Source organism: Sorex fumeus, unplaced genomic scaffold, assembly GCF_029834395.1.
Source record: "Sorex fumeus unplaced genomic scaffold, SorFum_2.1 ptg000006l, whole genome shotgun sequence".
Classification (NCBI taxonomy): Eukaryota; Metazoa; Chordata; class Mammalia; order Eulipotyphla; family Soricidae; genus Sorex; species Sorex fumeus.
Window position 1 is genome coordinate 67,722,629 of NW_026606063.1, and position 16,017 is coordinate 67,738,645.

At 45.6% G+C, this 16,017-nt stretch overlaps 1 pseudogene; it reads left to right on the top strand.

Annotated features, from left to right (window-relative positions):
* Positions 1-684: 684 nt before the first annotated feature.
* LOC130037531 (immunoglobulin kappa variable 1-12-like) lies at positions 685-1,914 on the top strand (annotated as a pseudogene).
* Positions 1,915-16,017: the final 14,103 nt, after the last annotated feature.

A 16,017-nucleotide genomic window follows, 5' to 3' on the forward strand; every position in this document is an offset into this window, starting at 1 on the left:
AGATGGGAATATAGGGGCATCAGGGAACCCCCTCTGTCCCATCGGACACCCACCCAGGAGAGACCTGCTGGACAAGAGGAGACAGGGACTCCTGTTGTCAGGAGGAGGGTCTCACTGGAAGTGACCTGAGGAAACTTGAAGCTCCAACTTTACTCTCCAACCTCCCGAAGTGTGAGAATCCTGTGTGTGGGGTGTTAGCCCCAAGCCTGCGTGTTCCTGTAGGAGAGTCTGAGCTGAGACTTTACACCACTATGTCCTCTGAGCGGGGTCTCTCATTGTGGAAGTGTGTGTAAGGGGGGCGAGAAGTGTGTGTGGAGCTTGGGGGGCTTCGTTAGTCTCTTTATCCTCATCTGAATAATGAGGTAAACAGCCTGAGATTCCTCCTTGTCTTTTTGGCTAAAACTCCTACATAACCTTGGAGATGATGTTATTGGCTGTTTTTCTTCTCGGATTAGAAAATGCATCAGACTGAGTGAACTAATTTCCAGGTTTTAATGGAGGGATAATCCTGTTTGCTTGTCCACTAAGATGTCAGTGCGGATACTGTGTGGGCCCCTTCCAACCTCCCTCACTGGTTCCCAAGAGTGGGTCCCTGTCACTTTCAGGGCCACATAGAATGTGAGGAGCATCTCATCCTGAGAGGGCCCCAGCCAGCAAGGATAGAAAGTACAGGGCTTGCGGTTAATGCCTCAATTCACCCAGGGGATCCATGGCACCACCGTTTACCCGAGTGTCTATGGGGCATTCCTGGAAACCTCTGAGTACTACCTGACTGACCTTGGTAAGCACAGGCATGGGGGTGTGCCCTGGTGGTCTCCAGCACAATAAGGCCTGAAAAGCTGTAAATCAAGTTTTACACGGAACTGGTTTGCTCAGCTGGCCTAAATTGCCTAGAGGAAATAAACACACTTGCAGCATTGATGAGCTGCTACTGCATCACACCCTGACTCATAAATCAAAAAATCGGAGAAAAATCATAAATTTATCCTGGCTATAATTTGCCAGGATACAGGTATTCCAGATCAAAAAGAAAATCTCTTTGTCTTAAGTATATCCACAGCTGTGAAATATAGGAGTCTGTACAATTCCTTGAGAGGGTCAGTGTGTCTGACAGTGTGTGGTCTGACAGAGCCAGTCTTTGGGGCAGAAAGACGAGAAATCCTGTTCTAACTCTCAGGACACCAGGGACCCGCCCTTCTGTGCTCACACTGGGGCCCTCCTGGGGACCAGGTAGAAGCATGTTCTCTGTTGTCAAAGTTCTGTTTCCCCACAAGAACCCACACCCCTGACTTCCCTGCAGCTAGGAAGACACTCAACCTCCCCTCTCTGCCTACCCAGCCCCCTCTCCTTTGCAAGTCCTCAGAGCTCATGCCTAGACTCTCAATGATAGTCTGTGTCACCCTGCAGTGTCAGTGTCTGTCACACTCAGAGTGGACATGAGGGTCCCTGTGCAGCTCCTCAGCTTCCTACTGCTCTGGCTCCTGGGTAAGGAGAGAATGTGGGTTTACATGAATATGGCTGTCTCTCTCTCTCTCTGGAAATTATCTAATTTAAGATTAATGATAATGATATCCACTTATATTTTTTATCTCAGGTTCCAGGTGTGATATTCAGATGAGCCAGCCTCCATTTGTGCCTGCATTTCTGGGAGAGAAAGTCACCATCACCTGCAAGGCCAGTTAGAGCATTAGCAATTGGTTAAACTGGTATCAGCAGAAACCAGGGAAAGCTCCCAGGCTCTTCATCTATGGTGCAATCAGTTTAGGACCAGATGTCCCTCCCTGGTTCAGTGGCAGTGGATCTGGGACAGATTTCACTCTGACCATCGGCAGCCTGAGGCCTGAGGATGCTGCCACTTATTACTGTCTACAGTATAATGTTCACCCTCTCACAGTGATACACGCCAGAATATAAACCCCTAGAGATTAGCTGTGTGAAGCTGGGTTGCCACAGCTGCTCCTCCTGCTGCCTCCATGGTTGAGACTGTCAGATGTAGCCAGGCTGTGATATGAGAGAATGCTCCTGTACAAGTAGAACGAACATTTTTACCTTCATTATTCCCCCCTTTCATGCCAGCAGTACTGGCATGACAATATATCTGCTGATTTTACTTATTGAAATTATTTTTCTTCAAGAATATTGGCGACAGATCAGAGTTCATGCAAGAGCAATCACTTTAGATGGTCCAGAAGTCATTGTTTTAATAGATATTTTAAAATCATAATGAAAAGTTATGGCACTGAAGAGCGATGGCTTCTTACTGGGAGCATTCTCACCTGACCAATAAGAATCTTCTGATGAGGACTGAGGGAGAAAATGCATCTTGCTGGGGGTCAGCACCCGCAGGACTTTGGGAGGGACAGAGATGTGCTTCCTTGATTGGGGACATTTGAGACTAAACTGCCACTGAAAGAAAAGCCAACTTTAATGACAGGAACAATGTTTCATACTCTTTAATGTGAAATGTAGTTTGTACCCCATTTCATACAATGAAGGTCTGGAGGAAATAAAGGCATGTAAGAGATCATATGAAAGAATAAAATTTCAATATTGTGTACTAAGCCCATAGTCTTGCTTTCTTGTCCTGAAGGGAAAATATCCAAAGTCACAATGACTGAGTTTCCCTGAGTTTAGGCCCAGGCTCTAAAAATTCTCAGTGAATGTAAATGGGAGAACAAATCATTGTTCTCTAAGGAAATTCCATGTTACTGATATAATTTTCTACTCTAATAGGACAAAGGTTTATAATTTCTGACAATTAATTCTTAATTCAATTACCTCATTGGAAAGATTCGATGCAAGGTGATATCCAAGAATAAAATTGTTACATCCTTTTAAAAGACTGGAGTCCCTAACTTCATGCCATGTTTTGTTTTTCCATCCCTATGAACCCACACCTACCATGGAGAGCCTTGTCAAACTGGTCCCTGCTGTGGGGAGGAAGCCCCTGGGCCATGGAGTTGCTGTTCCCTGAATATGGGCTCTGAGACCCCCCAGACCCTGGGCTCTGACTCCAGCTGAGAACGGGAATGTGGGGGCTTAAGGGCAGGTGCCTGTGACCAGGGCACTGAGATGAGACCTTGGCTCAGCTCCTGCAGTGTCATAGCCCTGCCTGCTCCAGGACATCAATGGCATCAGCAAGATCTTGGGGACACAACACAAAAATATTAGTTTAGTCCAGGGACACCCTGGACTTCCATCTCTGTGTCTAGGTTCTAGTGCAGCCTGTGGGCCCAATATCCAGCTTCCCTCAGGGGCTCAACAGAGTCTCCATACATGTCCAGCAGCAGCAGAAACCCGGGCAGTTTCCAGATATCTGCCACATGTGGCATCCATACTGACATGTGTATCACACACAGTTGACTGAGGGAACGGGAATAACTATTGGACCCTGTTTTCCTGCGAATTTGGCTAGACTTTACTGCATAAAACCTCACCATTAATGTGGCCCATTATTGTGTATAGAGTTAAATTGGACTAAACTAATATTTTTAATTACATTTAAAAAACAGCTATTATTTTCACATGATACATTTCAAGTATCTAATGTCCATATGTAGGCACAGCTATTCACAGAGTACAGTTTTATTAAGCTAAATATAATCTAGAGTCAGGAATGCAGATGACCATGACCACGTTTCACCTGTCTGACGCCCCAGTTCATTAGGACATCTAAAAATTAAAATATTGCTGTTGGGCACTAATACATGGTTTTGTTTCTAAGTTTTGTTTTCTAACTGCAATTATGGACACAGGCACCAGTCTATGGACAAAGTTAGTGTGTCCATTGGATTATGGCCAAGAGTTCTCGCTAGTGTAGACTCTATGGGTCTTTGATCTGGTCTGGATTGTTCTTAGAGGAGACACGAAGCCAGGTTGAGAAGTCTACATCAGGAGTTAGGAGTCCTTATCTCCCTGATATTTTTCCCATACTCACTTGTCATTTCCTCCTCCTTCCGGAAAATCTTTCCTAAATTACATCCATGCCATGTGAGGATGAAAGAAACTAGTCCTTAACTCCTAGTGACACACATCCAGTCTGTATGTCTGTCTCCTGTTAGTCATTACTTCCCAACTACTTAATCAGTTTATTTAGAAGATTCATTTCTGTTCTTACTAACTGAACTGATAATATGTTTTGTAATATCTATTTCAAGCACTTATAAAAAGTCTCAAACAGAATCACTGGCACAAGCTATCTGAAATCATTTCAGCTGCTGTGTCAGAAAACAGCCACTAGATGGAGACAGAACCCAGAACTGACGAGGCACAGAGCCTGATCTTAGAAGTGCTTGGACAATAACTGAGTTAGTATCCCATGGTCAACAGGGGCAGTGGGTCCCGTGGGTGTGAGGATAAATGTATGAAAGTAGCTCTCAATGGCTGATTTTACACAAATGATCAGGTTCTTATCAGTGGGGCCACGAGTCCGGGATAAGTTGTCTGCCTGAGGACGTTGGATTTTACTACTGCATGCAGTTTATAAAGTTTACATCCACAGTGATGGATAAGCAGCCCTGAAATGAACCACCCTACATGGACTGGGCCAACACTTGTTCTTTGCTGGTGAGCAGACAGCAGAGTCTCTGAGTCAGTGAGAGGAAGGCATTAGGGATGTCAGGGGAGGAGGTTGCAGCTGTGGGTCTGGATCATGAGAGCCCCTGCTGAACTGCAGGTACTCCACATTAGGGCCAGGTCAGAGGCAAAGGTCTGGCCTGGGAGAGCAGCAGATATGCAGGGGGGGTCTGTGCCATGAATGACCAGTTGTATTTAACTGACAGCTGATGGGAAACCCTACTTCATCCTCCCTGTCCTGTCCACATATATTAAGGGAAATGTTATTACCTATGTTATTAGTTGAGTGATACAATTTTTCAAGAAGACTTTAAAGCCGAGTGGCATTTAAAATTTTATTGAAAAGTGCTTTATAAGGGGTCAAAGTGATAATACAGCAGGTTAGGAGCTTGTCTCACATGTGGTCAACCCGTGTTGCAGCCCCGGGATCCCATACCATTCCTAGGAGTGTTTCCTTTAAGCCAGGAAGAAACCCTGATCATACCCTCTTGTGGCTCCAATACAATGAAACAAAGTTCACAGCTCACACATCCCATGACTTCCTTCCCTATCGCTCTCACCTCCTCCACCTGCACCCCCAGGTCTTCTCCTCTAAGTCCCTGATGGGGACTCCAGTGTGTCAGATCTCACTCCCTGTCCTGACTTCACAGGCCCCAGTTCATCCTGCTCACACAGGGGTACTGGTGCCTTCAGAGTGGGACCCTGTTTTTTTCATTCCTGCCCATCATCTTCTTGGCTTTGACCATTTCCATGAATTCCTGTACAGAATATTCTAGGTCAGTGGAGTCCTGGGATGCTGAATGTAGAGAAGGATCCCACCCCAATATGCGCCATTATACTTACTGGATTCTCCTCAACTTGGGGATCCTCCTGCCTTTTCAAAAATATCCTTCATGATATCTCATGGGATCATAGTACTTAGGACTTATCTATTTGTGATGAACATTTCCTCTGTACGCTTGTCACCTGTTAATTATTTCTCATTTCTCTGACATTTTCTCACTTGAGCAGACACAGTCCTCTGAGACTTGAACCCTTGTAGCCGGAAGGATAATGGGGCAGTCAGTGACCCTTCCTCTTTGGGGTTCCCATAAGAATCTGGCAATGGGATGAGGGTGATTTTGTTCTGGGACCAGGCTGACCTGAGCTCCTTATGCTGCTCCTGTCAGACAAGTCTCATGATAGACTCTGTCCCCAATATTGGATCTAGAGAGTACTCATGTCCTCTAAGTTCTGCCCAGCACCTGTTGCATCCCAAGGTTCCAACACTCAAATGTCACTCTGAGCCCAGCGCTGTGTTGAGCTCCCCTTGGGCTCACATAGGCTCCTGTGTGGGGACTTATCCTTCATGATGTTGGTCTCTGTGGTGGATAAGCCAGACGGCTGAGCACATTGCTGGTTTTATCCATCTGTGGAAACATATAAAAGATAAAATCGTACATTATAGCAACCATCAGTTATAGAAATCAGAGGAGATGATAAGACCACCCCCTGTCTTACTCCCAAAAAAATGTTCAATGAGTGTTCAACAATCATCAAGGATTAGTCATTCAATTTTACAGCTAAGACCTGTTGGAAAAGGCAGCACAATTAACTTCAGTAAGTATCGGGAGAGTTAAGTTTTCATTTGTTTCATTGTGATTTTTCTTCATCTCTGTAATTCAGGGCAATTTGCAGAAATCCAAGAATAAATTTTTTACATCCTTTCATAAGTCTGGAGTACCGACCTTCATCTCATGTTTTGATTTTCCATCCCTATAAACCCACACCTACCATGGAGAACCTTTGCCAAACTGGTCCTGTCCTGTGAGCAGGAAGCCCCTGGGCCATGGAGTTGCTGTTACCTGAACATGGGCTTTGAGACCCCTCGACCCTGGGCTCTGGCTCCAGCTGAGAATGGGAATGTGGGGGCTCAAGGGCAGGTGCCTGTGACTCGGGCACTGAGATGAGACCTTGGCTCAGCTCGTGCAGTGTCACAGCCCTGCCTGCTCTAGCACATCAGTGGCACTAGCAAGACCATGGGGACACAATCAACACAGGGGCACTCTGGAATTCAGTCTCCATGTCTGGGTTCTAGTGCAGCCTGTGGTCCCAACATCCAGCTTCTCTCTTGGCTCTACAGAGTGCCCATATGTGTCCAACAGCAGCAGAAACTTGGGAAGTTTCCAGAGATCTGCCACATATATCCACACTAACACATGCATCATGCACAGTTGGCTGAAGGGAACAGGGTAAATTATTTAACCCCGTTTCCTGGAGATGCGGCTTTATTTTACTGCATAGAATATCACTATCGATATGTTCAAATGAGTGGAAAGAATTAAATTGGACTAAACGAGTGTTTTTCATTACATTTTTAAAAAACAGCTATTATTTTCACATGATATATTTCAAGTATCCAAAGTCCATATGTTGGCATAGCTATTCACAAACAAAGTTGTATTATTGCTGAAAATGATCCAATGCCAAAGATGCAGATGACGTGGGTCAAGTTTCACATGTCTGAGGCCCAAGTTCATTATGATATCTAACAATTAAAATATTGCTGTTGGGCACTAATGTTTGGACCATTCCATTTGGTTTCTAAAGCAGCTATGGGCACAGGTATCAGCCTATGGACACAGTCAGCCAGTCCATAGGCTGACGGACCAGAGGCCTCCTCATTGGTGTAGAATGTGTGGGTCTTTGATCTAGGCTAGGGGGATTCTCAGAGGAGGCACGAAGCTGGGTTGAGAAGTCTACAATCAGGAGTCAGGAGCCCTCTGCTCCCTGACATTTTGTCCATGCTCTCCTGTATTTCCACTTCCTTCCTGAAAATCTTTCTGAAATTTCATATGTATCATGTGAGAATGAAAGAAACTAGCACTTGGCAGCATATGCTGGGGGTAAAGAAGCTCAGATAGAGAAGGGAACACCAAGTAAATGATGTTTGGAGGACTTGCTCGAGATGCGAGATGCGTGCTGAAAGTAGACTATAGACCGAACATCATGGCCACTCAATGCCTCGATTGTAAACTACAAGACCCTTAAGGAAAGAGAGTCCAAAAGGGAATGCCCTGCCACAGAGGTTGGGGAAGGGCGGGGAGATGGGGTGTGGGAGTGGGGACACTACTAGGATCATTGGTTGTGGGGAATGGGCAAGAGTGGAGGTATGGGTACTCGATTATTTTATAACTGAAACCCAACCACGAATATTTGTAAGTCTACAACTCTACCTCATTGTGTATCACTAATAAGAAAGAAAGAAAGAAAGAAAGAAAGAAAGAAAGAAAGAAAGAAGCATTTGGATGGTGCCATGCCCAGAAAAGAGACCCAGGGAACTGTGAGATCACCCCCTCCCTCCCTCAGCCAGATGCCCACAGAACCCCGGCTATGGCGGCCCCGGCAAGTCTTAGGACAGAATCAGATCTGGAATTTTAATTTGGCTCAGCATTGAGGTGGAGGCCAATTCCCTCACAGGTACCACGTGGAGACGAAGGGTGTGGCACAAAACCCCATGACAATAATTTCTCTCAATATCAGTGGTCTAAATGCACCAATGAAGAGATACAGAGTGGCAAAATGGATTCAGAAACTGAACTCAACATTCTGCTTCCTCCAAGAAACACATCTGAACGGTCAGAGCAAGCACAGATTCAAAGTCAAAGCAATACTGCAAGCAAACAAAGCTGGGGTGGCCATACTAGTATCTGACAACATGTATTTCTGGTTGAAAAAGATTAGAAGGGGCAGCAAAGGCCATTTTTTACTAATAAAGAGACATGTACAGCAGAAAGAAATCACAGCCCCAAACACCAACTTCATGCCAAGCTGGGTCCAGATGCCCACACAACTTCTTTGCTGGTAAGCAGAAAGCAGAGTCAGTGAGAGGAAGGCACTGGGGATCTCAGGGGAGGAGGCTGCAGCTGTGGCTCTGGACCCTGAGAGCCCCTGCTGTACTGCAGACACCCCACATTAGGGCCTGGTCAGAGGCATAGGCCTGGGCTGGCAGAGCAACAGGTATGTAGGGGGCTGTGCGCTGTGAAGGGGCTGTTGTAGTGAACTGACCGTTGATTGGAAGGCATCCTATTGGCTTTAGCCAATAGGATTTAGCCAATATTTCTGGCTTGGTGACATATTTTACATTCTGTTCCAAAGACTTTAGGAAAGTCTCTCTGGATCCCTCAGGATCAGCACCCACAACCTATAAGTTGTTGTATGACAAAACGGGCTCTAGAAGGCAGACAGACCCCATAAGTTACCAAAATACAAAATACACGGGAACTTCAATATACTAAGGCAGTAAAAGCTTTTTTCAGCAGAGACAGTGGGTTCCGTGGATATGGTAGAAAAGTATGAATGTTGTTAGATTGTGAGTTCTGGCAAGATTTTTATCTGCTGTGGGGATAGAAGCCCTGTCCTGCTATAATGTAAGGTCTGGTTTGATCCACCATCAAATTGTAATTTGACTTAATTTCCTCTGTAAATGTTCCAAACATAGAGCTGTAGAATCACTTTTGGTAAAGATACAGTCACTGGAGTGGTGTAAGATGGAATATAGAGACACCAGGGAACCCCCTCTGTCCCACCCACCCAGAAGAAGCCTGTCAGGACAAGGGGAGGGTCAGCTGACAGGCGGGTCTCACAGGAAGTGACCCTGATGGACCTTGACCTTCACTCTCCAGCATCCCAGAATGTTGGAATCCTGAGTGTGGTGTGAATCCCCCAACCTGAGTGTTCCTGTGAGGGAGCCTGTGCTGATGCTTCATACCCCAGCACCTTGGAGCAGGGTCTACATCAGGGCCACATCAGGGATTAGAATTTAGACTCTTCTTGTGCTCTGACTGCTCGGGCTTCATTCTCTACTTGTTTGTTGAACCTGACATTGCCTTTAGGTTAAACTTTTGTGGCTTTATTGTGATCAGAATTAATCCAACTGAATGAGCTTCTTGCCAGGTGTGAATGTTTGATGAGTCCTGACTGGGTCTCTACTGAGTTCCCTGTGGGGACAGGGGTTGGCTCGCCTCCACTCTTCCTGCCTGAACCCCAGAAGAGTATCACATATACGTAAAGGAGGGGTCTGAGGGAGACAGGAAGGAAGATAGGAAGGAAGGAAGGAAGGAAGGAAGGAAGGAAGGAAGGAAGGAAGGAAGGAAGGAAGGAAGGAAAGAGGAAGTATAGATGAGGGGATGGGAGGGAAGGGGAAGAAAAAAGAAGGGAAAGAAAAGGAAAGGAAAAAAAGGGAAGGGAAGGGAGGGATGGGAATAAGGAAAAGAGAGAAAAAATAAATCAGAGGATGCCCCAGTGCCACCCCTGAGTCCTACAAACCAAAAATAAAACTTCCAGACACAGAGTCCTTCCTTACCCAGCATTCAAACCAAAGGCACAAGGGTCAAGTCACATAGCTGGGGGAGATTTTTTTGATTTTCTTCATTATTTGGGGGTGGGGAATGACACTCAGGGCTGCAGGACTGCAGGGCACCAGGCAGCCCAGCAGGGCCCCTCCCCAAACCAGCCCCACAAGCAAACAGGCCTAAGCAAAGGAAAAAGCCAAGGAGACAGAAATCAAATTTGGGGGTTTTCCTAGCAAATTGTGGGGAGTCAGTGTTGGGACAATAGTGTTCATGTACTGATTAAGTTATTTGTTACCCCCGTCTTATATAGTTAAAGAAAACATCATCCACACACTGTTGAACCAAGGAAGATTTAGACCCTAAAATTTTAAGTTCAATAATCTGCACTAGTTTTGGAAGCCCCGATGAGACTCTGGGTTGAATCCCTAACAGATCCTGCTATTCACAACACAGAGTCTGCTATGGCAAAAAGCACCCCATGCACTGACTTCCAGAGAGACAATTTGCTCCAGTGTGATATATGGCTGTGACTGAATTTAAGCAATATTGATACATGTACGATCCCTCTCTTTCTTTAAATATGTACAATGTAGTCCAACTTGCATGATTTTAAATTGACACTTTAGGATATAGTTTGAGAGAATAAATGCAACCTCAGTAAAATGAGGATTTATTTTGTTCTGTGTCAAACTCCTTGAACATATGTGTAACCATGAATTCAATTCATTAGGCCCCAGGGAAAGGCAATTCCAAATTCTTGATTATAACAATGTGAAAATATTAACCTGATTGCAACAGAAACAGAGATATTTGACTGTTCTATATTGATTCTAAATGTTAAGACTTGGGGCCAGAGCCATATCACAGTGGATAGGATATTAGTCTTGCACATAGCCTACCTGGGTTCAAGTTCTGGCATCCCATATAGTTCCCTGAGCACCACCAGGAGTGATTCCAGAGTACAGAGTCAGGAGTCATCCCAAAAATCGCCAGGTGTACCCCCCAAAAAGGGGGGAAAAAGGAAGTTGAGACTCTGCACATCAGAATTAGGAGATTCTCACACGGGAAATATGGGACACACATTTCTGTCAATTGCTTGCCTGAGACTGACCTAGACACATATTTACATGGATAGAGAACCAGATAAATGAGAAATATACTAATTGTGAGAGACATAGTGAGGGGGCCAGAGTGGTAGTGCAGTGATTGCCTTGCATGCAGCATCCCATATGGTCCCCCAAGTACTGCTCGGAGGAGTTCCTGGGTGAAGAGCCAAGAGAAACCCCTGAGAACCACTGGGTGTGGTCCCTAAGCAAGCAACAACTCATAAAGCAGAAAAAAACATTAATACACATCTGTGTCACTCATGTTAGACTGAATAGTGTTCCATCTTAACCACTACCATTCAAGCTAAGTTAAAGTTTCCACTATTTTTCATAGACTAGAGTGCACTTGTGTCACTTTGCTCAAGAGAAGCAACTCCTTCCTGGAGGTCTTTTCACACCAGTGCACCCACCCTTGTATTTGCATGCTGTCCCCGGGGGAGGGTTTATATTGGACAGTCTCACGTAAGAGTCAACTCTGTCTTGCTTCAGCTATCAGGTCTTCTCAGATCAACTCTCAAAATGAGGTTCCCTGCGCAGTTTCTGGGCCTGCTGATGTTGTGCATCCCAGGTAAGGGGAGCAGGCAGAAGAGAAGAAATGGGTTCAGGAGGGAGCTTTGGGGGGACACACTGGTCTCCTTGTGTGTTCTGTCTGTGTGTCCGACTGTGTGAGAGAGAAACATCAGGAAAGTGTAAATGGCCCAGGAAAGGTATAGAGGCCTCTTTCCCCATCCCTAAGGTCTCTTCACTGTGATGACATCCTTCTGGTGCATGAGTATAAAGCATTCAAGTAATGACTTTCTCAGAAAACAACATTTAATCTAAAATAAATTGCAGAATGGAAGCAATACATTTGACCTGATGTTGGAATGTAATCTGATACTTTTAAAAATCAATTTTCCAGGGTCCAGAAGTGAAGTTGTCATGACCCAGCGTCCTCTCTCCCTGTCCATCATCAAGGGAGAGCCAACCTCCATCTCCTGCACGTCAAGTGAGAGTATCCTAGATAGTAATGGAAAAACCTATCTGAACTGGTTCCATCAGAAGCCAGGCCAACCTCCAAAACTCCTGATCGTTCTAGTTTCTAAACGACAGCCTGGGGTCCCAGACAGGTTCAGTGGCAGTGGGTCAGGGACAGAATTCACTCTTCAGATTAGCAGCGTGCAGCCTGAGGATGTTGGCGTTTACTACTGTAATCAAGATACAAAGTTTCCTAGCACAGTGATACAGCCCCGAACATAAACCTCCCTGCCTTGCTTGCCCCAGATAGCCACACTTGTTCTCTGCGGGTGAGCAGACAGCAGCGTCTCTGAGACAGTGAGAGGAAGGCATTGGGGTCTCAGGGGAGGAGCCTGCAGCTGTGGGTCTGGACCCTGAGAGCACCTGCTTTACTGCAGACATCCCACAGTAGGGCCTGGTCAGAGGCACAGGCCTGGCCTGGCAGAGCAGTAGGTATGCAGGAGGTTGTGAGCTGTGAATGAACAGTTGTTGTGAACTCACAGCTGATGGGTAACCCCACTTCACCCTCCCTGTTTTGCCCACATTTGTAAGGGATATATTACTACCTAAGTATCAGATTATTGACACAACTTTTTCAAAATTTTAAGGCATAATGGAATTTACTGTGAAATGTACATTTTTATGAAACCAAAGTGCTTCATATGGTTCAAAGAGAGTACAAAAGTTAAGCCTTGTATGTGGTCAACACAATTAGAGCCCTGGAACTACATATTTTTCCTTCCTGGAGTGATCCCTAAGCCTGGAATAAGTCAGATGGGGCCTCAAACTAACAAACTAACAAATGAAAAAACTAACAAACAAAAATACTAACAAACCCAAAAAAGTAGCTCCACTTCTCCCCCATCCCAGGCCACCCTCCCAGACCCTCTAAACTCCTCCACCTCCTCTGGGGCTTCTCCTCTGCGTCCCTGATGGAGACTTCAGTGTGTCAGCTTCCATTCCCTGTCCTGACTTCACAGGCCCCAGTTTATCCTGCTCACACATGGGCCCTGGTGTCTCAGAGCTGGTCCCCGATTTTTCTCATTCCTGCCCATGGTCACCCCTAGCTCTCACTCATTTCCTTGGATTCCTGTGCAAGACCCTCTTGGTGAGTGGAGTCAGGGGAAGCAGATGTAGAGCAGGAGTTTCTCTGACCCTTGATCACTGGGGCAGACACTGTCCTCCAAAGTCAAATCCTTGTAGCAGGAAAGACAATGGGACAGGCAGGGAACCTTCCTCACTAGTGTCCCATGGGAAGCTGACAATGGACTGAAGGTGGTTTTGTCCTCAGGCTGACCCTGAGCCTCCTGTGCTGCTCCTGAAAATTCACCTGTGGACACTGTCCCCAAGCTCAGCTCTAGAGATACCCAGGTCCTCTAGATCCTGCTCAATACCTGCTGAGTTCCAGGGTTCCAGAACTCCCATGTCACTCTGAGCCTAGAGCTGTCCAGATCCCCTCTGGCTCACAGAGGCCCCTGTGCGGGGACCTGCCCCTCATGATGCTGGTCTGGGTGTTGTATGGGCCATAGGGAAGAAAACATGCTGGTTTATGACATTCACACCAATGTGTAAAATATAAACACACACATTATAAGAACTATTATTTTCATATCTAGTTATATAGAAATCAACAGCCTACATCCCTTCCAGAGAGACATCCAATTAATGTCGGTAAATGTCTAGGAAAAAAGTCATTCATCCCCAACAGCAAAGGCAACTCGCCTGGCCCTTTGGCACAGGCAGCAACCTTACTGCAAAGAATAGAGCATGGGACAATGTTTACATTTGCATCATTGTGGTTTTCCTTCATTTCTGTAATGCAGTGAAAACATTGCAGATCCCAAGAAAGTCCAAAGATTCTTTTTATACCCTCCAGATAGCAGAACTTTGTCCATGCATTGGAAGAAATACTTATCATGGCAGTTTAAAACTCGCATCTTGTGATTGTTCGATTTGGTCTCTTGTCATTATCTTGTAACTATAGGTACCTGAGGAATGAGGTGATGATCGTGGTCTAGGGCAGCGGGTGCTCAAAGACTCACACATGCAGCATGGCCAACACAGAGCCACCCACACAGGCAAAAGACACTTAGTCAAATGTCAAAATTTATTAGGAAATGCAGTTGTTAAATAAAAGCCGAGGGAGAATGCCTCCATGCACCAGATGGGTGACATGAGCATGGGGCAGACCCTGTGATTAACAGTTGGCAGCCTCTTCGTCCTGGTCTTGCTTATTGCTTCCTGAAAACACATGGTTATCTAGGAAAAGTCTAAACAGGCTGTATAGTGTATAGCATAAGAAATTGCTGCTGTTAAGACATGGCTTCATAGTTTTAAATTATGCTAAACTTAAATGTAAAACTACTGAGTTGCACTAGCTGTATTTCAAGTCTCTCCACTATAATTCGTATAGTCTGTCACACATTGGAAAAGTGTAGGATAATACTGTTTCGTCCTTCCTTTATAGTCTTAGGTAGTTTAGGTTTATTGGGTTGCTCCCATCAGTGCTCCCATTCTTCTGTGTTTATTTGTAACTTCTTTCTTTGTGCTCTGTTGACTTGTAAATATTGTTTTACTCTTCTCCCTAAATCTTTTGAATAGTTTATTCAGAGCAATGTCCTTTTTGTATGAATACAGAAGACAGTATATGCTATGCTTTTGCAATGTGATTCTGAGTGATATTTTCCTCCAGGGCATCTGTTCTCTCACCTAAGCCTAAGCTGCCCTTACTTCCTAGGGCCCCCAAAAGCAGTGTCCTGAGAAGGGATTGGATGAAACCAGGGCAAGAGGTAAACTATGTGCTACCCTGGCATCAAGATGGACCTGGCCAAGGTGCCATAATTCTTAACTATACGTTAAGAGCTTGGTCACGGACAAATGCGATCATGATCCAAAAAGTAATAATTATATTTGTACCCTGATAGGGTTAGCAAGTTACATCTTTGAATACTTCAGCTTGGTGATGGATATTACAGTGTCTGTTCCAAAGACTTGGGAAAAGTCTCTAAATTGCAGCTGCACAGAGATCATCATCAGCTGAAAAGTTGCTGTATCAAATAAGGACCACTAGATGGCAGACAAACCCCATACAATACAGGAGAGACCCTGAATCCTAGAAACCCTGAGACAGTAAAAGGTTCATTGTCAGCAGGGACAAGGCTGTGGTGGGAAAGTATGAAAGTTGTTAGAGTCAGATTTGACTCCCTTTCCTGCGGTGGGGATAGAAGTCCTGTCCTGCCTCTCTGCTATGGACTTTTGATCCCCCATCCAGTGCTCATAATTTGATTTAAGTTCCTCTGTGATGTTTCATAGGTAGAGCAGTAGAGTCACTTAAGGTAAAATGAGCTCAGAGGAGAGGGATTAGATAGGAGGATGGGACATCAGGGAACACAATCCCACCCCGCGCCCAGTCCCCACAGGTACAGAGAGAGTCTCGTGAGGACAAGGGGAGAGAGGAGCTCCTGCTGACAGGAAGAGGGTCTCACAGGAAGTGACCCTGAGGGACCTTGACCTTCCTACCCAACCTCCTAGAGTGTGAGAATCCACATGTGTGTGGTGTGCGACCCCAGCATGTGTGCTCCTGTGAGGAACCCTGTGTTGATGGTACACACTTGGCACCCTCTAAGCAGGGGCTGCCTCTGGCACACCCAGAACATTCCTCCTTTTCTTTCTTCTCTTCTGATTGCTTTGGAGAACTCAGAAATCATTTTCACCTTGTCAGGCATTAACTTTTTGATGAAACTGCTGGCTGTTTATTTTCAACCAGAAATCCATCAAACTGAACGAACCATTACCTTGATAGTTATGTTTTGGGTGTCCTTATGCGGCTCCACTCAGATGCCATAGGGAACACAATGCCACCCACCTCCAGTCCCCCTGGCTGTTCCAGGAGAAGGTCAGTGTCCCTGCAGGGCCAATATGAGGGTTCAGAGCATCAGAGACTGAATCTAGTTCTGAAGCTTCTGCTTAGCCCATTCCCTGCGAGGCTCTGCAGGATGGTGACAGCT